The 27,081-nt window shown below is 44.0% G+C and overlaps 2 long non-coding RNA genes across 2 annotated transcripts in view; one reads left to right on the top strand and one right to left on the bottom strand.

Moving 5' to 3' along the window:
- LOC111098561 overlaps positions 1–20,284 on the bottom strand; it is a 21,784-nt gene extending 1,500 nt beyond the window's left edge. The window contains exons 1-4 of the long non-coding RNA XR_005368746.1: positions 20,164–20,284; positions 5,566–5,654; positions 4,628–4,725; positions 3,840–4,063 (exon numbers count right to left, since the gene is read on the bottom strand). This is a non-coding gene — a long non-coding RNA (uncharacterized LOC111098561). The remainder of the gene's footprint in view (positions 1–3,839; positions 4,064–4,627; positions 4,726–5,565; positions 5,655–20,163) is intronic.
- Positions 8,044–27,081, top strand: LOC111098560. The gene is made up of 4 exons (XR_005368749.1): positions 8,044–8,156; positions 15,503–15,705; positions 22,902–22,963; positions 25,365–27,081. It is a non-coding gene; the product is annotated as an uncharacterized LOC111098560 (long non-coding RNA).

Here is a 27,081-nt window from a genome sequence, read left to right as displayed (position 1 = left end):
TGTTCTGCATAACGATGAGTATCTATTAGGTTTTTTCAAGATCACCCGGTAGGTGTTGTCTTTTATCAAGTACCAACAACAGCTGACATTTACTGGGTGCTTCCTTCTTGCCAGGCTCCATGCCTCACACTTTCCTCTGTCCCATCACTCAATCTTCCCAACAACACCAGGAGGCAGGTACTATTATTATCTTGATTTTGCAAATGAAGGAACTGCAGCTCATGGAGGTTCCATAAGTTGCCAAGACCACAACGGCTGCAGCACACCACTGGTGGAGACCAGATGTGAACGCAGAGTCCCCAGCAGAGCCCGTGAGCTGAGGGATGTTGTGGCTTCCATACATCCTTGTCCTTAAATAAAAGGTCACCAAAGATAAACTGCAGTACAAACAAAACAAAAACAAAAAACACTGGAAAGGATGGCTCCTTACAGGAAGCGGCTTACAGAATAGTAAGATTTTGGGGTACCTGGGTGGTTCAGTTGGGTTAGCATCCGACTCCTGGTTTCGGCTCTAGTCATGATCTCAGGATGGTAGGATTGAGCCCTAAGTCAGGCTCCACGCTCAGCAGGGAGTCTGCTTGGGATTCTCTGCCTCTCTCTCTCTCTCTCTCTCTCTCTCAAGCAAATAAATGTTTAAAAAAAAAAAGAATAGTAGGATTTTACAGGATTTGCATTCCAAGCAGATGAGGCAGTAATCATAATCTTTTTTTTTACTTGTGGTAAAACACACATAACATAAAATTTACCATCTTAACCGTTTTTAAGTGCACAGTCCAGTGGTATTAAATACATTCACATTGTTGTGCAACCATCACCATCATCTCCAGAACTCTTCATCTTGCAAAACTGAAACTCTGCCTCCATTAAATAATAATTCCTCATTCCCTCCTCCCCCTACCACTGGCAACCACCATGCTGCATTCTGTCTCTGTGAACTCGACCATCTAGAGACTTCATAGAGGTGGAATCATACGGTATTTGTCCTTTTGTGGCTGGTTTGTTTCACAAAGCAAAATGTCCTCAAAGTTCATCCAGAGTGTAGCATGCATCAGGATACTTGAGTCCATATAACCAGAATTTAGCTTGTGTCAGGATTTTCTTCTTTTTTAAGACTGAATACCCGTTGTATGTATATACCTCACTTTGTTTATCTGTTCATCCATCCATGAACACTTGGGATGTTCCCACCTTTTGGCTACTGTAAAAGAGACCCTGCTTTCAATTCTTCTTGGTACATACTCAGAAGCGGAATTGCTGGATCACGTGGTAATTCTATGTTTAATTCTTTGAGGAATCGTCACACTGTTTCATGTAACAGCTGCACAATTTCATATTCCCACCAACAGTGCAAAGGGTTCTAATTCTTCAACTTCCTGCCAACACTTGTCATTTGCTGTTTTTTTTTTTTTTTTTTGATAGTAACCACCCTACTGGGTATGAGGTGGTATCTCATTATGGTTTTGATATGTACTCCCCTAATGATTAGTGATGTTGAGCATCTTGGTAGCCATTAGTAATCATAATCTTGATATCCTTAGTGCACATCAATAATGGAAATACTGACTAGACCCTCACTCTCCAGCAGAGCTGTTTTGAGGATTAAGTGAGAAAACAGACATGGAAAAACCAACATGGCACCTGGCAAAGAGCAGGTGGGCAATAAATGGTAACTCCGTTTATCAATTGACTCTACAGTGCTATATACCAAATCACCTAAACTCAGCAGCTTAAAACAACAACCATTTATTACTGCTCGTGAATTTACATTTCTAGTCTTGACAGCTCACTCATGCAGCTACATTCCACTGAAAACTGGATAGGCAACTCTATGGATTTTGGCTAAGCTCTTTCACATGTTTGGAATTGGACTGGCTCTAAATTGGTCTGAGCTTTCAAAGCTGGGATGACTCAGCTCTTCACGTGTCTCTCACTTCCCTGCAGCTGATTAGCCCAGGCATGGCCTCAGAGTATTGCCAAGGGCCCAGTGGACACATGCAAGCACACCTGTAAGTTTCTGCCTGTGTTAAGTTTGCTATTGTCCCCTTGGCCAAAACACGTGTGATAGGCATAATTCTAAGATGAGGCCCAGAGAGGCATGAACACTGGAGCCATTAGCATACTCCATCTATCACATTCTCCAAGCACCACAGGGGGTTGGGCCAACGCAGGCAGCACTTGGTCAAAGTAACATTGCACCACCAGCACTGCATACTCTACAACCTTGGATCAGCCTTTCTTCTTCTCAGTTTTCAGAGATCAGTCACAACCTGCCTATGCTGGCAGCTGCAGATTCAAAAAAAGAAGTGAGCTTAGAAATAGGGTCAGTGGGGGTGTCTGGATGGTTCGGTTGGTTGAGCATCTGACTCTTGAGCCATCAAGTCATGATGTCAGGGTCGTGAGATCGAGCCCTACATCGAGCTCTGCACTGGGTATAGGGCCTGTTTAAGATTCTCTCTTCCACTCTCACTCTGCCCCTCTTTTCTACCTTTCTCTCCCGCTCTCTAAAAAAAACAACAACAAAAAAAAAAAAACACAAAACTTTAAGAAATAGGGTCAATGTACTTGATAAAAGCAAGAATTCTGGAACCAGGTATCATGGGTTCAAGTCCCAGCTCTAATACTGTGTGATCCTGGCCAAGTACTTAACCTCCCTGTGCCTTAATGACATCAATGAAAAGGAGATAACCATATTATCGTAGGGTCATGGTGGGAACTGTAAAAGCTAATGTAATAAAGCACTTAGAGCAGAGCCTGGGACCTTGCAAATATCATATAAGTGTTGGCCACATTATTCTGTTTTTTTTTTATTCTGTTTTTTAATGTAATCCACGTGAACCCATGTAAAGATCATAATTATTCCAACAGAATTCTCTCAGGCAAGGAGAACGCTTATTCCCTGATACTAACGCGTGTATTCCCTTTTTCTTTATGCACTTCAAAATTCTTATAAATGCAAGACGTGTAGGAAAATGCACAACTAAAATACTTGCTGTAAAACATGCAGCCCACTACATGTCATATGGGGAAGAACAAGAAGTAAATAAGAAAAGACATCGTTTTAAAGCAAGTTCCCTTTAGAACTATAAACCTCATGTAATAATCCTATTTTACTGAGATTCCTTCTTCCTTTTGGAACTTATCATGGGGACTCACTAACAATGCTAATGCTTCCTTCGTATTTCCAAGGAATACACTCCTTAAAGCAAAGATTTTTACGTTTGTGACAGAGTACATGATCGCCTCGACTTTACGGGTCAAGGTGAGCATCCTGGAATTTTCCCTTGTAGCCAGGAAAAGCAGCCAGGCTTCGGAAGGATGGGCAGGGGACAGTGAGTCCAGTGTTGGCTCTGCCACCTACTTGAGGGACCCTGGAGACACGGCCTGAGCTGCCTGGACCTCAGTTTCTCTGACACCATTAACAAACCCTGCTCTACAAGATGCAAAGGAGGACCAGAGTGGGGAAAGGATGCAAAAAGAGAGAGACTATCCTTGAAATTAAGAAGTTGTGTGTCCATGAGAGTCCCCTTGGGAGACAGGAGCTCTCCTAGTTACTTTAACAGAGAGAAGTTGACACCACAAAGAATCACTGACCGGGTGTGGGAGATCTGGAAAGGAAAAAAGGACACTGAGAAATCCCAGGACCACACCTGCAGAAGCACCTATGGGGCAGAGCTGGGGAACAAGCAGAGGTCGGGATTGCTAAAACGGAGGCACTCCCAGGGCCCCCCCCCCCCCCCCCCCCGCCACGGGGCTACAGCAGCACAGGAAGGTACTGCAGCTGGCTAGCACTGGAGTCTTTACTGGGGACACAATGAGACTGATCCCCCACTGCAGAGCACCTGCCGCCTGGAACCCAGCCAGGTCCCATCATCGTGCTGAACCCCTTCTTCTTCCTTGGCCCCAATTTCATCTGTAAAGTGTGGACTTGCTGGGTGCAGGCACTAGAGTTTCTGGCATGCATGCATCTCTAGCACTAGAGTTTCTGAGTGTGCAATTCTTGTAAAGACTTCACTGGGCCTCCAGCATCCTCTTCCAGAAGGAAGTGTTTCCCTTGATTATCCTCCTTGAGAGAGAGAGACAAAGAGACACAAAAATGGGTTTCCTGGAGGCTAAGCTTGGCTTGAAGGTATCCACGGGCCCCTTGCATCACCGGATCAACCACAGAGCCCACGATTTCCAGGTGGGGATGCCAGCCCGGGGATCACCCCTCAGCCCTATGTGTACCTGATAGAGACTACAAAGGACTAATGGAGGGCTCACAGCCAAACACCTGAGCCCACCTGCGGAGGTGGTCCACACTGCCTCCCCACCCCGACTCCCACAAACCTCGCTCACACCACTCAGCCACCAAGCTCCTGCGCCCTCGAGCTCACCAAGCTCTCACCCACCATGGGCACTTGGCACAGACCTCCTCCCTTTGTCTAGAATGCCCTCCGCAGAGCTTTGCATGCCCGGCTTCTAGATGAGATATAGCTCGGCTTTCTTCCTTGGAGAGACACCCACCACTGACTTCCACGTCTCTCTCTCAGATATTTTGCACTGAGCTCTGCTTCAGCTTCTTCCCAGTATGTATCATATCACTGTTTCTAACTTATTTATGGACTCGTTTACTTTCCATCTTCCCCACCTAGAATTAAGATCCTGAGGGCAGCAGCCTTTTCAGTCCTGGTCACAGTGGCATCCCACACCAAGCACAGTTTCCGTCCCATAACAGGTACTCAAGATCTGTTTGTGAGATGAATAGATAAGTAAAATATTTTAAGCTCGGAAGCCTGGCTTTTGAATGCCTGAAAGCATTTCGCATGACACTGGGTACACACATGGCACTTAATAAATTCCTGATGGAAGTATTCTTTCCAGAAACTCTCCCAGGGAACCTGGCAACTCTGCGGATGTCTTCACAGCATGAGACCAACCCTGCGCTGGGGGAAGGAGGTAGAACAATGTGACCCAATCTCAAGTCAGAGGAGACATCTAATCTCTCACACTCCAACCCATCACCTGGAGGGTTTGTTAACACAGAAATGGAGGGACCAACCTACCTGCAGGAAGTCTGGGGTAGGGCTGGAGAACTGGCATTTCTTTTTTTTTTTCTTTTTTTTTCCTTTTTTTTTTTAATTGGATTTCAATTTGCCAACATGTAGCATAACACCCAGTGCTCATCCCATCAAGTGCCCCCCTCAGTGCCCATCACCCAGTCACCCCATCCCCCCACCCACCTCCCTTTCTACCACCCCTTGTTCATTTCCCAGAGTTAGGAGTCTCTCATGTTCTGTCTCCCTTTCTGATATTTCCCACTCATTTTTTCTCCTTTCCCCTTTATTCCCTTTCACTATTTTTTATATTCCCCAAATGAATGAATTTCTAAACACATCCCGAGGGTTGCTGCTGCTGCTGGCCAGGCACCTCACTTGGAGGCTCTCCGGGTAATCATAGGGACAGTCATCCCTACACACAATTGTTGCAAAGATCAAATGCAATTTTTAGGAACATGCTTAGCACCGTGCCTGGAAGGCGAGCCGTGCCCAATAGTTTATTTGCCCTCCTTGTACCTGCCCTGCTTACCTGGAACACCTGAGCAGCCTCCCAGGGACCTCTCTGCCTCCTCCCTCCTCCATGCGATTGATTTTTCCAGCACTTCAGGAAACGGAGCCCTTAAATACAAATCCAATACCACCGCTCTTTTCAAACATGCCAATTGCTTCCCTGACACCTGCAGACTCGAATCCAAAAGGAAGCCAACGAACTGTAAGGCTTTTCCCAACGTACCCCCATATTTTATCTATTCTTCTCATCCCATCTCCTTCTGAATAAACCTTCCTTCCAATCAAACCCTCACTTGTTGGGGGAGACCCGATTTGGCGTCATCTATTGGGCACCAGGAGCAAGGAATTTGTGCAGCAAGGGGGTGGTTGGGGCAGGGGTGCTGGGATTCCCACTTCCTAGCCATGTGCTTGAGGCAGGTCACTTCTCAGCTCTCTCCTCAGTCACCAAGGAAGGAGAAGAGCAGTCCTTTCCCCAGTGGGCCCTTGACAGAAAGAATCTATGAAAAACACTTAGAACAGCACTCTGCATGGTGATGACTCAGTAAAGCACCGCTGACAGCTGCTAGCGGTGGGAGACATGAAGACAACCACTGATCTTGCCTGCAAAGTACAGGAGACAGCAGAAGTGGGGGCAGGGGGCAGGACAGACCCCAGTCCCAGGGCCTAGTCCTTAGCAGACTTCTTTTTCTAGAGCTCTCTTCCCCACTACTTTGTGATCCCCCTGCAGACAGGGACTGTTTTTCAGTCCATGGAAGGAAAGAAGAGCTGTCACAGGTGACCAGGAGTCACTCGTGCTTTGGTTCTAGAGTGAGAATATCAACAGGGTGGTTGTTATGGGGGTGTAACAGGAAAAGCCATCTCCAGCTTCCAGCCCATCCAGGGGCACTGACTGATTTCCCACCCTCATCAACTCCAATTCCAGGTCTCATGCTTCTCTCTGTCTGTCCAGGCCTTTCCTGATTCCTGTTACACAGGACCTTTCCTGCCAGTGCTCTTTGTCACTCATCTCTCCTGAGGCTATGATTGTGAGGCTCCAGGGAGCCCTGGGACAACTGCTGAACAGCCCCAGGAGCAGCCCAAAAATGGAAAGTTTCTTTTCCTTTTTTTAAAATTTTATTTTATTTACATTCAAGAAAGAAGAAAGAAAGAAAAAGAAAGAAAGAAAGAAAGAAAGAAAGAAAGAAAGAAAGAAAGAAAGAAAGAAAGAAAGAAAGAAAGAAAGAAAGAAAGAAGAAAAGCCATCTCCAGCAAGCCTGTCCCAAAACCTGAGTGGTCTTACCCCTCCGGCCTTGCCTCCAAGAGACCCCTGAAAACAAGTGTCCAGTTTGGAGCCCTGAGGCAGAGCCTTGGCTCTGTTCTCTGCCAGACTCTCGCCTTTGCCTCCCCTTCTCTGAGTTTTTAAGTCTTTTTAAGATTTTACTTATTTATTCATGAGAAACACAGAAAAGAGGCAGAGACGTAGGCAGAGGGAGAAGCAGGCTCCCTGCGGGGAGCCCGATGCAGGACTCTATCTCAGGACCCCGTGATCACACCCTGAGCCGAAGGCAGATGCTCAACCACTGAGTCACCCAGTCCTCCTGGTTTTTTAGCTGTTTTATGGGTTATTAAGATACTGTTATCCCTCATTGCAACTAAGCGATATGAATGAAACAAAAATCAGTGCAAGGAAACAAGAAATGTTGGCGCACAATTGATTCAATATAAGGTCTGCAAATTGCTGAAGCCTTCAGCAGAAGTTCAGGCAGATGTGGAAGGGGTGAACCTTTGCACTGGAGGGTTGCACCCAGAAGCTGCAACCTGTCTGTCGGGAAAGTGCCCCAGCGTTCCCTGCAGGGACAGCTGGACGTGACATGGGCAGGCATTGCAGGGCTTCTCTGGGCTCTTCCCCAAAAAATATTCTGGGTACCAAAGTGACTGAATCCTACTCTGGTAGTCCAGCCCCTTATGTCCACACAGAAGCGGAGAGAAGGCTGGGGCACAGCCATCCCGGGTCAGGGGGTCCCCAGCTCCACGCTCACTGAACATCGCCCTGCTTGAGCCTGGCTGACCTCCTCCCGGGACGGGCTCCTGAGGTCGGCGAGCTGCACAGAAATGCCAGGTATGCAATCTCTTAATTGGATACTTGGCAGAGACTGAGGACGATTTATTGGCCCCACTGCCCAAGCCTACATGTAGGCAGACGGGGGAGAAAAGAGTCCCCAGCCAGAGCAAAGGATGCCAATTTCCACTTGGCAAAGTGGCAGACATTTCAGAAAGGATTACAGGGCAATTCTAACCAGCTGTCACAAGGGCTGAGTGTTGTTCTAACCAGTTGCCCCTGGGTGAACCCTCCTGTCCAGCCAGGCCAGTCTGCCCTGTCCCCTGAACACTCTGTGCTCGCTTCTCCCTGCACCCCATGCACACGCTGTGCCCTCCCTGAGATGATTCCACCCCGCCCACAGCCCACCCACGTCCTCCCTGCCCTCCGAGGCCCAGCTGAAGTCTTTCAGAAGCTTCTCCAGACTCCTAGATGGTGAGGACCTCAGAACCACCAGAACACATACTCGTTATTAGAGTAATAACAACCGCATCAGCCATTTTTTTAAACCTGTATCGTGTGCCAGGAGCATGGTAAGTATTTTACGTACATTGTGCTAATTCTCAAAACAATTCTGCGAGGAAGGAAGGTGTCCCCACTTTAAAGATGAGGAAACTGAGACTTCATACTACTCGCTAAGCTAGTGCACAACAGACAAAGTCACAGCCTCCCTGGCTCCAAATCCTGTGCTTTCTGCGCAGAAATCAAATGTAATTATTTTTTTTAATTTTATTTCAATTCCAATATAGTTAACATATGGGTTATATGAGTTTCAGGTGTACAATATAGTGATTTGACACTTCCGTATAACACCCGGTGCTCATCATGACAGGTGCACTCCTTAATCCCCATGAATGTAATTACTTTTCTTATGGGCACCCCTTGCCCTTGGGAAGGAGCCCACGCTTCTTGAGATCAAGGACTTTATATTATAATCCCGTGTCTCCCAAAGTACTTACCACAGAATATAAGCAAAACTCCCTCCAGTACATTTTCCTTTGTGCCTCTCTCTTTAAAATTGAGTTTCTGCCTCTTATCATCAAAAGAATCCTAGGAAACACGGTTTGGAAATTTGCTTCCTGCTGAATAATCATAGACCTCTGAGTGAGAGGGCTCAAAAAGGTCACCTGCAGCAGGTAATCAGGTCACATCCGGGGCATCATTGTTTAAGGGGATGGTTATGACTAAGTGTCTATGCAAATTCCCCAGCCTGAGCATTTGAATGATTTGGGGAAATAAATGAAAATTTCCCCCAAACTCTTTTAAGAAAGGTGTCTAGATGTGTGTTTAAAAAGCATGTATATGGGACACCTGGGTGACTCAATTGATTGAGCATCTGACTCTTGATTTCAGCTCAGGTCATGATCTCAGGGTCCTAGGCTTCTGAGCCCCGCATCGGGCTCTCCACTGAGCACTGAGCCTGCTTGGGATTCTCCTCTGCCTCTGCCCCTTCCTCTGCTTGCACTTACTCTCTCTCCCTCTTTCAATAAATAAATAAAATCTGCAAATAAAATAAATTAAAATGAAATAATAAAATAGAAAGCTTGTTATGTTACAACTCTCGAGGCAGTCAGAGGATGAGAGAAAATTATTTTAGGGTTGTCCCCCAACTGTGAGCCACCCAATTAGCCAGAGAATGTTGTCCCTCTAGTCAGTTACTCCCTCCCCGCCCCGTGCCAGCCCCACCCTGTGCTTGCTCCATACTGAGCCTGAGCAGTATTTTCACTAAGAGTCTTGGAATGTTGCCTCCAAGATGCACATAAACTGCCCAGTTCCACGCCTGACACGCAATGGGGCCCGTCAAGGGGAGGTATTGGCATTAGGCCTGCAGAGGCCGTGTGGGTCGTGCGGAAGTGTGAATACCAGCCATGCCAGCTCAGTGCTGACCAGAGGCTGACTCCACTGTGCTGGGGAGACCAGGAAGAGAACAGGAGCCTGGGGAGGAGAGCCCAAAAGCTTTGCCCAACTCAGGAGACAGCAGCTGCCCTGACTGCTTGGTTGTTCCCAGCAAAAGTCAGGCCCGGAATTGTTAACCCTTCCCAGTTTTTCAGAGAAACTATAAATCCTTTCTTACCTTTAAAATCTACCCATTTTTAAATTCTGGCAATGTATTCAAACTACTTTTAAAACTCACTTGAAGGGATCCCTGGGTGGCGCAGCGGTTTGGCGCCTGCCTTTGGCCCAGGGCGCGATCCTGGAGACCTGGGATCGGATCCCACGTCGGGCTCCCGGTGCATGGAGCCTGCTTCTCCCTCTGCCTGTGTCTCTGCCTCTCTCTCTCTCTCTCTCTGACTATCATAAATAAACAAAAATTAAAAAAAAAACTTTATTAAAAAAAAAAACTCACTTGAATTAACAAGCCTGATTGAAGGCTGAATCCCGCCTACAGGCAGCCAGTCTATAACCATCCCGTGCAAACAAGGCCTGAGTCCAGAGAGGTGAGGCAACCTGCCAAGGACACACAGCTCATTGGTGTGGAGATAGCACAAGGACTGGACCTCCCGGTAGCCAGGCCCAGTCTAGTCCTTGCTCTGCAGCATCTCAGTGGCATGGACCCCTGCCAGGGTCACTCTGATGTGACACATCTGCCAAAATCCCTACACGTCACTGTCATGTTCACCCCTCTAACCCACAACAACCCCTCCTTGATGCCCAGTGGCTTCAAGGACTCCCATTCAATCTTTAAGGCTGAGAATAAAGTTCTTTCTCTTCCCTTGCTTCCTCCAAGGTCATTCTGGGAACTTTAGAACTTAACTCATTCATGCTCCTACACACCCTAGGCACCCACTGTGCAAAGAACAGTGTCCAGCCCTGGGAACAGAATCAAGGGAGATCCAGGCTCTACTTTGAGGAATTGTGATGGTCAATTTTGTGTCAACTTGGATGATCCATAGTGCCCAGGTGCATCATCAAACACAAGTCCAGATGTTATTATGAAGGTATTTCTTAGATGTGCTTAATATGTAAACCAGTAGACTTTGAGAAAAGCAGAAGACCCTCCAAGATGTGAGTGGGCTTCATCTAATCCGTTGAAGGCTTTAAGAGAAAAGACTGAGGTCCCTATAAGACAAGAAAATTCTGCCTTCAAACTGCCTTTGGACTCAACCTACACCAATTCCCTCCTGGTCTCCAGCCTTCCAGCCAGTCCTAAAGATTTTGGATTTGCCACCCTGCACAATGACATGAGCCAATTCTTAAAATAACTCTCTCCCAACACATAATAGATGGATAGATAGGAGAGAGAGAGAGAGGGAAAGAGAGAGACACACACACATACCTTACTGGTTCTGTTTCTCTAGAGAACTATGACTAATATGGAAACTCATAGTCTGGTGGGAAATACACTAACTACAACTTCCTTTCATCATACTGAATTCACATTTGATGTGAAGGCTGAGGAAAATGAGGGAAAGGGCAATTTTTCCCCCAGACTTGTGCACAAGATTTTGCGTATCTGTGCTATATGCATTTTTCGAAGAAAAACATCAATGAATTTTGGAACCCCTCCCCCACAAAAACACAAGGACCACTCAATTTCCTGCTCCCGGACAGCCCTCCCAGCTCCAATATTCTGTAATTCCATGGTATATAAAGTGTTTCTGTGGGTCATTTTCGCCCTCACCAACCACAGACTTAGAAGGCGTTTGGCGCTCATTCAAAATGAAACCTCCTAGGAATGGCACAAAATGTCCTATGTCTGGAATCTGACATTTGTGGATCCAAGCTCTGCTCCTGCCATTTATCACCTCAATGACCCAGGACATGAGCTTCAACATCCTCAACTGTAAGATGGCAGCAATACCAACCCACAGAGGGGCTGTGAGTCTCTAATGAGTTGGCAAACGTGTCTGATCAGCATGGGGCTGAACCCACTGAGAGTGGACTCAGTAAATGTCCACTTCCTCATTTACTCATACAGAGACACTCAAGGCCTGAGGAGCCACCATCCTCAGCTTGCAGGACTTGAGCATAAGCCAACCAAGGTCAAGTTGTTCTCCTTCCAGTCATAGACACAAGGAAAGAGAGATGACGCACACTTGCTCCTTTAAACCCAGACTCCTGGGACAGGACAGATCCTTTCCTCTTCCTTCACTTTTCTCAGCTGCCAGTTAGGGGGTAATTATACCTCTCTTAGCATTGTCACAGTGCCAGGATGCCAGCGCTTTAGCTATCTCTCAAATCCGGAAGGCAGAGGAGCATGGCTGCCTGGCATCTGGGGTCAGAGCCAGAGAGACCAGCCTTGCCATTCTGTCTCATGGCGTCCTGGCCTTTAGATCTTGGTTCTCCCCACTAACAAATGGGGGTTGGTGAGACCAGGTACCTCAAAGTTTATAAGGAGTTCTTGAGATTAGTTATACAATGCCTGGCCTCCCTCTTTAGTGAGGTAGTGAGGGTTGTAAGCAAGTATGCTTTTTTTTATTACCCTAATTTTGATGGGGAAATGTGGTCACTGGACTGCTGACACCCGTTCTTGCTGCAAAACTCCCCTTTTGTCTAACCTCCTTTTGTCTAACTGGTGTTTGAACTGGTGTTTGAACCTGCCATCAAAAAGCCCTGGCAAGTGCCTTTTGGAAATGTACTTCTCACTTTACATCTTGGATCACTGAACGGAGTAGGCACTTAGCTCTCACCCCGCTTTCCAGATGGGACTTCTGAGGTCCAAGAGGCAAAGCCATTTGCCCAGTGGGGCATGGCTGGGAAGCCGTGGAAAAGGTGTCCCCTCTGGTCTCTGGTCTCTGCTTCATCTTACTGACTGCACAGGGGTCACGAGCTTGATACGGCAGCCAAGAATCTTGGCAAGGGCTTCTTGGTCAGGGGGTCACAGAGCAGGAGAAAGCATGGGAATTTTATCCCAATTATGTCCTGTTTACCTTGGCCTTCCCCCTAGCCTACCAAGCCAAACTGCCAGCAGAGTTCCTGCCCTTGGGTGGCCATCAGGAATTCTGACTTCTAATTTGGGCTGAATACTTTGGACAAGTTGCCCAGCCTCCCTGTTCTAATCTTCCCATTTATAAGTCTGGGATAATAATAGCTTCCTCTCTTTGGGGAACATTTCAATGACTTTTTTTTTGAACAGGGTTACATCATTTGTTCCCCTTAATTTGCTTTGTTTGGGTAGGCAGGAAATTATTTTCAGCCAACAGCCAGTAATCACTAATCACACTGATAATTTGTAAAAAATGAACTGCCAAATATATTTCAAGACTAGATGTCTACTTGCTAATGAAACATTCTCCTAGGAGTGGATTTTAGCTGATGTTCAGGCATCACATGGCTATGGTTAGATTTTGGACTAGGATAAAGTGCAATGGACTATGCATTAGGAAACCCCAGGTGAGGCTGAAAGACCCTAGTGGAGTCATTTTATCTGAGTCTCTGACTTTTCACCTATGAAAAGAGGGAAGTGAACTAAAAGACCTCTGGGTCCTCTTCAGAGATGCTGCCCTGACCCCATCTACAATAATTATTTCATAAAAGTAGTTCTCGCTCCCCCTGGTCCTTCCCAACCCTCATCTTTCCCCATTCACCCTCCAGAAAGCTATCAGCATAAACCAAATTGTTTCACTCCCTCTTTGAAACTCCTCCAACCCCAGAGGAAGGAACGTGAAAATCATGGTGGGTTCATGCAAAGATGTAGTATGCAGTCATTGAAGATGATCTAGGAGCTTTTGATAATATGGAGAAATAAAGAGCTTAGTCTAGGTGAGAAAGGAGGATGGAAATTATGCAATAACATCTCAATAATTAAAAATACATGAGACAAAGATTAGGAAGAAGTATCACAAGATGTTAACAGTTGTTAATTGACTCAGCGAACTAAGTGCCAGAGCTGGTACTCAAACCCAGGCCCCTGGGTAGAAACAATGTGAGTGAGTTGTTAGAGAAACAGCACAGGTGATAAATGTCCAGCACTGGAAAGAGTTCAAACAATGAAAGAGGACCAGAATTGTGATATGGACCAAGAGGACCTGTGTCTAGAAGTTATCACCATTATCTGCCATCTACCTAACCACGGCTTACAATCAAAGTTGCTTAATGCGTTTTTCCAGATCATTCACTTTATTCCTTTCCTTCAGCAGAGTTTCTGCACACATTAAGAAAGCATGTTTTGTTCATCCTTCAGAATCATCCTCTAAATACTGATAGAAGCTAAGCAATAAATCTTTGGTGCCATAAGCAGTGAATTATCTTATTCATTCCATTAGATCACTATTAGAGGTCCTACATTTTAAAATAATTAAATTACTTGATATTTCAGGCAAAAATCATGTCTTTTCCTCTGGGATGGACCACGGCCTTTAAAATTACACTCTTAAAAAAGATAGGTCATTTATCCTGGTCTTAGTGTTTCAGGAATCTCAGGATGCTCCCATATTCCAAACCTAGCAATCCCCCTCCCACCAATCAACCCACAGGTATCTGGACACAGCCCTAATTGTCACACTCACTGATGACAGACATGTTCCCGGGGCTGAGGCTTACATCCTGCATAACAGGAGGTAATAGGAGCTAGATAAGTACAGACTCAAGAAGCAGGTAAAAATCACTGGATGTATTATTTTCTTAGATGAAAGAGTCAGCTTTAAACAAACAAAAAGTACCCTGTTTCATAAGATGATCGGGTGCAAGGCTACTGACACTAGAAAGGCAATTCCCCCTAAATGATGGAGGAGGAACTGTTCATTGGAGTTAACCAGTACTTCATGGGGCCACTCTCTCAAAACAAAAAATATCTAAGACAAGATATCAAGCAGTATTTTCATGGAGATGGCATTGTGCTTGAAGTTGGGAGGCCAGGATTCGAACGCCAAAGTCTTTCATTTCCTCCATGGGTTTTTTCCTACAAGTTTGCAACCCACCTGAAGCTTCACTATTGCTCTCCAAACAAATGTGCCTAACAGAGCTAGCATATAACTAGCACTCCAGAAAACATGAGTGGAATATAAGCTTAAACATAGAAGGAAAAAAGTCAATACCATTCTTACATATTATACATAAGATACATATTATATATAAAATATACATATATATCTTTCAAAAATAGGACTCATAAGAGCACCATTTTATCTATCATTGTGGACTATTAGTAGAGAGGCACCTAAGGGCTCCTGAGTCTGGAAATTTTCAACGCGAAGCCAAGTAACTTTAGGGGTACCCTAAAGGGGTACCCATTGCTTCTCCATAGATAAGAGATGGATGTCCGTAGTATTTGTCTTCCTGGTATCCATTGTCCCAACTCATGGTAACAATATCCCAATTTCCTTTTGGAAAACCATCCCTACCCAACTCTCCACGTGGTTCAGGTGGGGCTCACCTACCCCATGTTGCAGTGACAGGCACATGACCAGTCCAGAATCCATCCCACTATCTATCCACAGGGATGGCATCAGGTCTGGCCTGGACTTTTAACAGAACCACAAGAAAGATTTGTGCTCTTTATGGTGGGATTGTTCAACAGGTAGAATGTTAGCCTGCATTGCTGATGAACCTATTTATAATCACTTGGGGAGACCCTTCCTGAAAAGAAAGCCAACAACTCAGAGAGCAGCCCCAAGACATAGAGATTGGCTCCTGAGGGCATTCTTTGGACTCCTGGATCTAGCCATGCCTAAAGCTATTGCTTCTCCAAAACGTTTAAGCACTATGAACTGTTACACTGCCTTTTAGTATATGCCAATTTTAGCTGGGTCTCTGTCATTTGCAACCAAAATAATCCTGACCAACACAAGAGATTTCATTAATTCCTTGAAATGGTATGGAAATTTTATGTAACTATGCATAATATATTTTCCTGGAAGGAGGATCAAATGTTTTTAATGAGTTCCTGAACTAAAAAGAATAAAACTAACCATTCTAATCCAATGCTCACATTTTTCAGGTGAGGAGCCCAACCCACAAGTCGAGGGAGTAACTTGCCTCAGGTCACACAGCAAGTTGGTGATAGAACTCAAGAGCAGAATGCAGTTCTACTGACTCACCCTACCCTTACACCTCCCTCCTCATCAGTGGAGCTCACCTCTGGCCACTCAGAATCACCAGGTAGTTGCTAACCATCAACATGTGCAGGCTCTCCCCTACCAAGTAAGTCAGAATGCCCAGGGTTACACATTTGAGCACTGGTGTTTTTTAAAGCCCCCTGGAAAATTCTAATGTGCAGATAGTATGAGAACCCTTGCTTTGCAACATGAAAACTATGGTGAAGAAGCACAGACAACCCAATGACTCCAATATTCATTCCATATTAAATAAATGCCTATTAACATCAAATTAAATATCTTACTCTGAAAGAGTAAGAGTAAGCACTGTAGTAGGCGTTGAGGTGCAAAATTTGAAAAAGACATAATACCTGCCCTGAAAAACAGTTAATCTCGTGTGTGAAAGAGAGCAAGGACCATCCATCCAAAAAAGGGCCACTTTTCATCAGCAACAGCATGGAATTCTTGGCAGCCCTACATTCAAACGCTCAGCCACCTAACTCTTGGTCTCTTAAAATAAGTCAACAGTTCCTTCAGAAGATACAGTCAAGTGTTTGCATCTGTTTGAAACAGTCCCATTTATGGAATGTATGGCATTTGAGTATATTTACCAAAAGGGTAGAATTTAAAGGTAAAGCTTTTGTGCAATCGAAGTTAAATTGCTGTCAGCGTAAAATAGACTGCTGTATCAATAAGATGTTTTATGTAAGTCTCAAGGTAACCACAAAACAAAAACAAAAGATAGATCCAGAAACAGTAAAGAGAAAGGAATCAAAGCATATCACTACAGAAAATCATTAATTCACAAAGGAAGGCAGCAAGAGAGGAAGAAAGGAGCAAGGAACTACAAAACAAGCTAGGAAACAATAAGATGGCAAAATAAGTCCTTACACATCAATAATTACTCTAAAGGAAAATGGATTGAATTCCCCAAAGGAGATAGAATGGCTGGATGGATTTTAAAAAGAAAGAAAGAACAAACAAATGAATGAACCCAACTGTATTCTGTCTACAAGAGACTCACTTCAGCTTTAAGGACACATGTAGTCTCAAAGTGAAGGTATGGAAAAAGATAGTTCATGCAAGCAGAAGTTAAGAAGAAGAAGAAGAAGAAGAAGAAGAAGAAGAAGAAGAAGAAGAAGAAGAAGAAGAAGAAGGGGAGTAGGGTGGGGTGTTTGGATAGCTCAGTCAGTTAAACGTCCAACTCTTGATTTCAGCTCGGGTCATGATCTCAGGGTCATGATGTCAAGCCCTTTGCCAGGCTCTGCACTGTGAAGCCTACTTAGGATTCTCTTTCTCCCTCTCCTTCTGCTCCTCCCCCTACTCTTGCTCTCATGCACACAGGCTCTCTCTTAAAAAAAAAAAAAATGAGGAGCCAGGTAACTTTATTACCTTTACTTCTATCAGACAAAATAGACTTAAAATCAAAAACAGTAATAAGAGACAAAGAAGATCGTTATATAATGATAAAGGACTCATTTATGAAGAAGATATAACAATCATAAATATATATGCACCCAATATTGTAGCACCCAAATATATTAAGCAAACACTAATAGATATGAAGGGAGAAAGAGACCACAGTACAAAGATAAGAATCTACTGCAATATCTCACTTTCAACAACAGGTAGACTGTCCAGACAGAAAATCAACAAGGAAACATTATTAGACTTGACCACACTTTAGACCAAGTGGACCTAATTGACATCTACAGAACATTCCATCCAACAGCAGAACACACATTCTTCTCAAGTGCACACAAACATTTTATGAGGCACATTTCTACACACTGGCAATACAGAGGTGAAAGTGAGAATAAGACTCCTGTTCTTGAGGAGCTCACATTTAGGGCAGAAGTCAAGCCATAATTTTAGAGAGTATTAACCATTCTCAATAAAAGAATGTATGTCCTAGAAAGGAGTACTAGAGAAAGCATAAGAAACAGCATCCTGGGAAATGTTTTATGTCAAAATTGGGAAAGGTGGATGAAATTAAGGCAAGAGAGGTAGAAATTGGGGGGCAGGTATAGATAATAATCTTGATACCTTATACCTATAACCTTCTCCAGAGGCTTGCCCTTGGACAAATTAGAGTTACTTTGCTTGGATATGCACCTTAGGCAGGGACAAGAAATACCTGACCCACTCGACCCAAATGCAGACAGTGCCTACCCCAAGCTGGGCCAGCACATCTATCCTGCATGCCTGGTGAAAGCCACACCTGAGATGGAGTGACATTCTCAAAGCCACGTTGTAATCTGTGCTGGGAACTGGGATGGAGCTACAAACGGAGTATTTCTAGGGCCCCAGAATGCCTGGATCCTGCCCACACAATCACCCCTCTTTCCTACGGAGGTCCTAAAAGATAGACCTACTAGAAAGAGTGGCCATCTCAGAGACAAAATTCTATTATTAGCTAGGCCAGCAACCAGCAATTGAATTCAACATTCCCTGTTAAAGATGAATTTAAAATGCAAGTTACAAAGAAATCAAGCGCAGCCTCTAGCTCACAAAAAAAAAAAAAAAAAAAAATCCACATCCAAATTTTAACTTCTCCCTCTTGCCTCTTCCACATATAAGGAGCAAAAATGTGGGACTGGCACCATGTTAAACATGGCCTCATTGATACTGGTTTTCTAAATGAAAGCAATAAAATTTATGAATGAAGTTGCCTGCCAGCCTTTCCTATTTGGTACAGCTGTTCTGTCTGATACAGTAGCTATTAGCAACATGAGGATATTTAAATTTAAACTTAAATTAATTAAAATTAAAAATTCAACTCTTCAGTCTCACCAGCCACCACTCCAAGTACTCAATAGCCACTCGTGACCAGTGACCACCATATTGGACAATGCAGATGCAGAGCATTTCCATCTTTGCAGAAAGTCCCATTGCATAAGGCTAACCATAAGGAAGCAAGAGGACAAGAAATAAAAGGAAAATCTGTCTCAGAGTAAGGCAGGGCAGTTTACCCAGCCAGCCTCTAGGGGCAAAAAGGAAGCTGGAAAAACAGACAGGAAAACTGATCTATACCCTTCAATACACAGTAAACCCACTCAGTAATGAGCCAGCCTAGTCTGTGCTTCAGGATCCAACCATAAATGCATATCACCCCCTCACAGAGAAACAGAGGTGGGACCAGGGGCAAAGGATCCTCTCCGTTTTCATGGTATGCATATGAGACTCCTATTAATCAAAGCGGTACTTTTTTTTAAATGATATGATTTATCATGAGAAAGAAGTTCACTTGCCATTCAGAATAACTATGATTCATAGAGAAGGACTGAATAAACCAGTTAGCTTTAGGTACTCACCCTTGGACCAGTCTCTCTTGGGAGTTGGACAAATATGGCTGCCTAAAGGGTGGCTGGGTGATTGGAGCATGAGTGCTACTCACAGAAGTCCCACTACGCTGATCACATATCCCTCATTTCATTTCTCATTTTGTTTAACCAAAATTGCCTTGCTTGTTCCTGGTCTTTGAGATTTGAGAGGGCAAGGATCCTGTTTCCTCCACTGCCTCACAGTTGGTTCTCACGTCTCAATAACTGAATGGTGGTAAATGACATTTATGAAATCCTACCAAGGGCCTGGGACAAGCCGTGTGCTCCATATGCATTAACTCATTTAAGCATTATAGCAACCTTATGTGGTGGATTTTATTTCCCTTATTTTTCAGATAAAGAAACTGTGTCTTATCAAAATAAAATAACTTGCTCAAGGTCACAACCAGTAAGTGCTTGTTGTGGAATTCAGACTCCCATCTATATGTAACAGATCAACATGCTTGTACCATCCATGCTGCAGAACATGGGTGAGCAGAGAAGTCAGGGGTGGAATATGTGGAGAAAGACACCAACGATGCCCACTTGACACATCCAAGGTCACACAGCTTGTCGACTGTGAGACTAGAATTTGAATTGATGTCTATGGAAGTCAAAAGTGTGTTCTCTTTCCAATAATTGGGACAGTGTGTGTGGAGGACCAAGGTGAGTCCCTGACCATGGTAACAGCTCAACTAACTTCAGCTGCTGTTACTGTATTCTACACCGTGTTGTTAGAAGGGTCTGTCCCTAGTCAATAGTCATCTGGCCCAATGGCAAAGAATCCACCCAAAGATCCATGGGATTGAAAAGAACCAGCTGTGGGGCACCTGGGTGGCTCAGTGGTTGAGCGTCCGCCTTTGGCTTGGGTTGTGATCCTGGAGTCTTGGGATCAAATCCCACATCAGGCGTCCCAGAGGGAGCCTGCTTCTTCCTCTGCCTATGTCTCTGCCTCTCTGTGTGTGTCTCTCACGAATAAATAAAATCTTAAAAAACAAAAAACAGAAAAAAAAACAAAGAAAAGAAAAGATCCAGTTGTGAGGATTCCAGATGATTTCCATGCCGTGAGTCCTCCCTCTGTAACTCACATAAAAGCCTGGCAGTCACCTTCTATTTCTCAGAACAGAATCTGCTGGGAACTGGGAGATTAATCAGACTTCATTAATTCTGCAAAATAAACGATGGCATGTTTACCCTTGCACTCAAAGGCATTATCATCAATCACCAAAATCAAAGCTCACCTGTCTGAGCAGAGGTGCAGTGTGCACGAGAGCCCCAGGAGCAGGTCACAACATCAACAGCTTCCCGATGCCTTCATTTCTTTTTGAGCCTTCCTGGAACCAGCAGGACCAGCTGTGCAGTACTCCAGTTTGATCATTAACAGTCATGAACATTAACCCAATAGTTTGGAAGGGGCTCTAGTGTGGTGTATTTTTGCTCCCAATAAGTAGAGACTTAAGCTACATTCAGAGGAGATTAGAAGTTTGAGGGACACTGATTTGTTTTTTCAAGCCATAGCTTCTTAAGTCAAAGCCTAAATAGGCCTGAGAGATCCAGAAAGGATTAGTAATGTGTGTTCAAGGTCACATAAGTCATTCACGGCAGATCTAGGACCAGAACTCAGGACTCCTGATTCTTAGTCTACTGCTCTTTCCACACCAATGCTTCTGTCTAAGGGCTTCAGGTTGATTAGAATACACTCAAAAATATTTACTTCTACCTAGGAAGAATATATTGCCTACCTTGTTCTTGTCCAGGTGATTTCCTTTGGCTGTTAAGTGGAAGCAGAACCTACTGCAAGCAGGGGATAAATGTGCTTGAGCAGTGAGGTATGCTCTGCGTTCCAGAGAAGACACTACCTAGATGAGTCCCCAGGGCCAAGGAAGAGGAGAGGCTCATGGAGCAGACCCAGATTCAGACTGCAGTTTATATGGACCTGGTCCTGCCCCATCTAGGTCAGCTGGGCCCCTGCTGATGCATAGACGCAGGAGCGTATAAATGCCTGTCTCTGAGATCTTTGTGGCTGCATATAATGCAATTGTAGTTGACGGATTCAAGTCCCATCCTGCAAACAAATGTACAATTCCCAGGATGCAAAATGATGCGTGAAAAGAAGCCTAGGCTAAGGAAGAGTTTGAGTATTGGTTTGGGCGTTTAGTTACTTTAGGATCTCAGGAAAAATCATTAAAATTCTCTGAGACTCGATTTCCTAAGCTCTGAAATGAAATAATATCTAGCTATAGGGGTTTGTTTATGGACTGAATCATGTTCCCCAAAAATCACATGTTGAAGCCTTAACCTCCAGTGTGGCTATACTTGGAGGGAGATGGGGCCTAAAAGGAGGTGATTAAGGTTAAAGGAGACTTTAAGGGTGGCATCCTAATCCTATAGGGCTAACATCTTTATAAGAAGAGATACCAGAGCATTCTCACTCCTCCTCCTCCTCTTTCCCCTGCTCTCATTCTCTCCAGCCCTGTGAGCACACAGTAAGAAGGTAAGAAGGCTGGAAGAGCTTCTCACAGGAATCCACCCTTGCTGATCTTGGATTTCCAGTCTCCAGAATCATAAGAAATAAATTTCTGTTGTTCAAACCACCCACTCTGTGGTATTTTATTATAGCAGCCCAAGCAGACTGATACAGAGGACAAGCAGAACTTCAGAATTTTACATCAACTGCCTAGCATATAGCGGGCTTTAAGTCTCAAACCTCTAGCTGGAGAGTTGAGAGAAGGTCAGTTGTAACTACACTGAAAATCTGTGTGTCGGAAATGTATCCTCCTCCTGTGTGGTCGTAAAACCCTCAGTTTTAGGCTATGCCCAAAATAAGAACACTCAAAATAAAAAACTATATTTTCCAGATTTCTTTCAGCCACTGTGATTCAGCTATTTGCCCAAGAAGATGTCAGTGGAAGTGTCATGTACAATATCTGAGACGTGTCCTTAAAAAGAGAGGGGACACCCCCTCCCTTCCTCATTTACTGTATTGGCTTGAATGTGCCCTTGATGGCTGGAGCGCAGGCAATCATTTTGGAGTAGAAAACCACATCCCATTTAACGCAGAAAGCAGAGAGGAGCCCACGTTCTGACATCTTGGTGCCAACCTTGGACCACCTACCTGTGAACTTCTTTATATAAGAGAAAAAAAATAAACTAACTTGATTTGGCCACTTGTTATTTAGGGCAGCTCTACCCAGCATCACTTGGGAGCTTGCTAGAAATGCAAATTCTCAGTCCCCACTACAGACCAACCAAATTGCAATCTCTTGGGCCCAGGACTCTGTGTTTTAACAAGCTCTCCAGGTGATTCTTGTGCTCTCTAAAACTTCAGAGACATTGATTTAGAGTTTTCCAGCACATACAGCTAACCTGATAACTGATAGAGTAGTCCTAAATTGCAGGTTTTGTCAAGGATTGGTGAAGGCTTAAAAGGCAGATGATATAAAGCCAGGAAGGATGGCAAAGCCAGTAACTGACAGTGTCAAGATTTAGAATGATTTTGACAAAGTGGAATGCTGGACCAAAGCCAAGAAGATGAAATGTAATGGGGATATATAAAGAGCAAATCAAAATGTTATTTTTTATTGAGGGAAATATAAAATGTTCTTCTGTTTGACTTCTTAAATTAAAAAGAAGGAATGTAGAATTACATATTTTACAATATAGCAAATAATGCTATAAATCAATGTCAATTAGGACTAGTGAAGGGAACAAGGGAAGGAGAGACCGGGAAACGGAAGAACATAGAACACAAAGGAATAAAGAGACATAGAGTCAAGGACAGGGAGGGTGAGAACTGAGGTCCCTCCCCAGTCTCACTCTGTGGATCCTGAGATGACCTTCGCAGCTGGAGGCAATCATCATAATTAGCTAGATTATGTTGAAACTTACTACGTGCCAGCCGCTGTACTGTGTGTGTTATGCAAATTTATTCTCTTGGGAACTCTGTGAGGTAAGATCTATTATTATCATTGTTTTTCAGATGCAGACTGAAAGCAGAGAGAGGTTGAGGAAGTCTCCCAAGGCCACACAGCCTAACACAAGGTAGATGCGGGACATGAACCTAGGTGACGAGGGTTCAGGGCTGTGACCCTGGGCTGTTCTGGTGTACTCTACCCTTGGCTGCTGCCCTACTCTTGTGACTGACTGATTAATTTCTACTGATTGAAACCCTGCCATAAAAATAAGGAAATCCACTACCTCACAGAACTGTAGGTCCAGAGGTAGGGTGGGATCCAGGAGTGGGATAATTATCAGCTCAAAGATGTCATGGCAGAGTCCATTTTTTTCCATTCCTGTGTGCTACTGTCCTCAGCATCTGGCTTCCTCCTATAGCTGGATCTTCTCATAGTGCCATGATGGCAACCAACAGTCTTGAAGCTGTGTGCTTTCTTTTTCATGGCCAGCAAGGAAGAGAAATCTTTGTTCCCAACATGGAATATTCTGGAATATATATCCTTTAATGCAGTTTTATTGTACCAATGTAGGCAGATGACCATTCTTTGACAATAGGGGTTATCAATAGGAATGCTATGGATTCATTGTGATTGGGGACTTGGGACCCACCCTAGAGTTAGGAATAGGCCCAACCAAAACAGGACTCTACAGTATCCGGGACAAATGGGCTCTACTATTTGTTGTGATTCCCTCTCCTTTTTCTTCTAAAGCAAATCAAGTTTCCTCTTCTGTTTGAATCCTAGCAAAATAATAAAATAATGAGAAAATCAAAACATTTGCTAGAAAGCAACTTGGATATAAAACCATAAGCCCCTCTTTCCAACTCTTCAACAGCCCTCCTAAATGTCATATTTTGGGGCAGAAACCCTCATACTCTCCCCTGACAGGTGTAACTATGTTCAGCAAGGAGGGGCCAGGACGTGGCGGTGGTAGCAGGTGCTCTAGGAGGGAGGAGGTATCCAGCATTTACCAAAGGTCTAGGTGTCAAGATGGATGTGTTGTGCTGAATTTTTTAATTTTAATCCTTACAAGGAGATAATATTATCCCCATTTGATAGATGAGAGAACTGAGGCCTAGAACCTTTGTGCATCTGTTCATGGTCATTTGGCTAGTCAAGTGGTAAAGGTGGATTTCAAGCTCCAGTCTATCAGATTCTACAGCACAAGTTCTTCCCACCATGCCACAAGACCCAATTCAGAATCTTCTCCATTTACTGAAATTATTAGCATTGAACTTTTTAACTGAGCTTCCTTGGCTACTTCCATCTGCTCTCTGGCTCACATTGGTTGTAAGAACTACTCTCAGTTTATAGCAGACTTTATACAAACTTCTCTTTATTGAACACTTACTGTGTTCAACGAGCCAAGAACTACGCTAGCTGCTTTGTGTTACAATCTCAGTTTGTCTTGCCAATAACCCCATGATGCAGTTTATTACGCAGAATGCTTTTAGTTGCCAGGAGTAGAATCCTGAACCAAACGTCATGTACCAATGGCTTACATCTACAATTCTCTTCTAGTTATAACTGTCTCTAGGCTTAACTGTGGGTATCTTGAATTTATCTGGCTTCAATAGAAGAACCATATTTGCAATCTCTTTTCCCTGTGCCGTTTTGTCCATTTGAAAAGATTTAAATGGTACCCACTCAATCAAGTCAGAGGTTTTATTTTTTTTAAGATTTTATTTATTTATTCATGAGAGTCAGAGAGAGAGGCAGAGACACAGGCAGAGGGAGAAGCAGGCTCCAGGAAGGGAGCCCGACGTGGGACTAGATCCCAGGTCTCCAGGATCACGTCCTGGGCTGAAGGCAGCACTAAACCGCTGAACCACCGGGGCTGCCCCAAGTCAGAGGTTTTAATGGAGGGATCATACCTTCTATTGGTCCTCACCATAAGGCTGGATTTTAATCAGACTCTGTCACTTAAAGACCTCAGTTTTATCTTTTATTGTTTGGGAATCAGAATCAAGAATATTCCGTAGTCCTGTGAGTCCTCAAATTTCTGGGTATTTCAAAAAAAAAAAAAAAATTTCTGGGTATTTCTATTCCCTCTGAGCTCTCCAGATGGACAATTCTTTCCTAAACTCAACTCTCTTATAGCACCATAGGTGTGTAACATACTGTTTCAAAACTTCTTTGCCTAAACCACAAGCTCATTCAGTACATGTCTGTCTCCCCAGTGATTACTGGTGACACTTTTACCAACGTTTCACCATGAGATAAAGTGAGGTGCTGTGTTTTCCACCTTTCAATGACATACTACTCCTACTCCTAAACTCCAGAGGTAATGCCCCTTTAATTTAGGTTTTCTGCTATGGCAGCACTTCCGTTATAAATCTCAATTGCTGTATCAATCAGCCAAGCCCGAGTAACTGCAGAAGCAACAAGCAAGCCACAAATCTTTACAATAGGAATGATTATTCCTTGTTTATGCCCATGTCCTCTGTAGGTGGGCTGTGCTTTTCTGCTCCATGTCTTCTTTATTCTAGGACTCAGATTGAACACAAAGACACTTCCTGGGACATGCCAACCTGGGGCCAAGGAAGAAGAAAAATCGGGCACATGTTCCTCTGCTTAGAAGTGGTACATGTACTTCTGCTCACATCCCATTCATGCAAACAAGTCATGTAGTCAAGCCTGACTTCAATGGGTGAAAATTATTCTCCTGGCACAGGAGAAGATATCATCAAGACCCACTGTAAAGACAGTAGATGTTTTTGAGCAAATAATACAACCTACCCTGCAGTGTGCCAGTAAGTGTTTAATGGTTTTTGGAGAATAAAAGCTCTAATGTGTGGCTTTTGCCAATTTCTGTGGTGTAAATACTCCCACAATGGTGAATTTCAAGCTACCAGTGTCACTGAATGCAGAGTAAGAAGAGGTGTGTGTAGTCAGCTCTCAGGTGCAGTGTGAGCAGGCTACAGGATGGCACTAAAGCTACCTCCACTTAAAATCAGCTACTAAACATAAATTGAGTCATACCTGTTCCACAATTAGATTATGAAACCCTGTTGTGAGCTGCAGGAAGGGAGGCAAGGGAGAGGAATATCATTTGACTCAGCACAAACCTGAATGGAACCTAAATTAAGGATTTTCAGTACGGCTGAGGACTTAGTCCACTCTTCACGTTATTTGCTATTTCTCTATTAATTGGTAAATTCAAGTGGAGAGTAAGAATGTGTGATCGAAATAAGAATCATCTCTTGTGTCTATAAATAAGATTCAGCCCCAGGTTCCTCCTTTGCAGAAATTCTTATTAAGGACTTGGCTCTCCTCCAAAAAAATAAGGCAGAGATCATTCAAAACTCTTTCATTCCAAATTACCGCTGATAGGAACTGCTTGGTGAGTATATCTCTCTATTTTTATATGTGCCTACAATTTTCCAGTAAAAAGTTTGTTTAAAATGTCTCTGAACTTGGAATTAGCTCTAAGTTGTTGTTCCTTTCCAAAGATACTTTTTAAGTACATTGGCATCACCACTGTGGTGCCATTGAGCAAGTTGCTTACGTGTTCTGAATTTGTTTCCCAATCTATAAGATGGAATAATGACTCCTACCTTGTAAGACTGTTATAAGCTGAAATATCTGGCATTCATAAAGCACCTAAAAGAGTACCTTGTACGTGGCGGTCACTCAATAAATAATTATTATCATGTATTACTAAGAATACTGATAAGCATTCCCATAATTATTATTGAGGCATGGGACAAGAGAGTTTGAGTCATTATTTAAAATAGGGCAGGCCTTAATTCTGTAGCCTCAGAGTACCTGGCAGGAGTAATTTGGCTGTTGATTTTGAGTGTTATCTGACAGGAATGGCTTCTGTAGTTCCTATGGAGGCATGGATACTATTGTAATTTAACAGAACTCACCTCTCTAGTTCTTAGTGCATTATGTCTATTGGCTTTGAGCTTGGCCCAAATCATCAACAGAAAGACTGAATGGTTTCCTCAGGGCAAAATCTTGACCTAAAAGGGTGGATTCTGAACCCCATTTCCAGAGAGAATGGAAAGCTCACTCAACCATGTTGCAGCCTTTCATACTGATTCTGACATAAAATACCAAAAGGAAATCCTACCTCCAACTCCACAATAACTCTGAGAAGCTGGGATCCCTGGGTGGCGCAGCGGTTTGGCGCCTGCCTTTGGCCCAGGGCGCGATCCTGGAGACCCGGGATCGAATCCCACATCAGGCTCCTGGTGCATG

The sequence above is a fragment of the Canis lupus genome, chromosome 13 (genome assembly GCF_011100685.1).
Source record: "Canis lupus familiaris isolate Mischka breed German Shepherd chromosome 13, alternate assembly UU_Cfam_GSD_1.0, whole genome shotgun sequence".
Lineage (NCBI taxonomy): Eukaryota > Metazoa > Chordata > Mammalia > Carnivora > Canidae > Canis > Canis lupus.
This window is presented reverse-complemented; position numbering and strand designations above follow the sequence as displayed.